Source organism: Apteryx rowi, unplaced genomic scaffold (genome assembly GCF_003343035.1).
Source record: "Apteryx rowi isolate R43461 unplaced genomic scaffold, aptRow1 scaffold_94, whole genome shotgun sequence".
NCBI lineage: Eukaryota > Metazoa > Chordata > Aves > Apterygiformes > Apterygidae > Apteryx > Apteryx rowi.
Window position 1 is genome coordinate 1,180,757 of NW_020451249.1, and position 629 is coordinate 1,181,385.

Consider the following 629-nt stretch of genomic DNA (forward strand, 5'->3'; position numbering starts at 1 on the left):
TTAATCTTTGCCCCCCGGCCCCGGGGGAGGCGGCGAGCGGCGGCTCCCGTCCCCTCTGCCCTCATTACACGAGCGTTTATTAACTCCGCTGCTCCCAGCCATTGAGCGCGGCCGCGGCTACGCGAGCGCCTCATGTAAATTCATTACGCCAGCAGCTGGGAAGCAACGCGCGCCGCCCGGACGCCTGGGCCCCCTGCTCGCGGAGAGCGGGCCGGCGGGACGCGCCTGCCGCCGGCTCTGCCATCGCGCCTGCTTCTGCCGCCGGCTCAGAGCCGCTCTCTAATTACAAGCTCGTGGCTCCGATGACTTTTCTGCCGGGGCCCGGCTCGAGCACCGGCCCCGTCGGCGGGTGGCACACACCGCCACCTGCGTTTTCCTCATCTCCCTCTTGGAAATCCYTCGCCAGGGAAGGAAGAAATGGTTGGGAATAAATACAAGGTGCCTGGAGCCAGGCGCGTGGGGGGCTCGCGGCCCTCGCCCCCGGGCAGCTTGCACGCTTGCACATGCATTTGCATGCTTGCACACGCGCTCGCACACTTGCACACACACTTGCGCGTTTGCACACGCACGCTCCCTTCCCGGGGGAGCCGGGGGAGCACAGGAACAGCCCGGAGCCGCCCCGCCTGCAC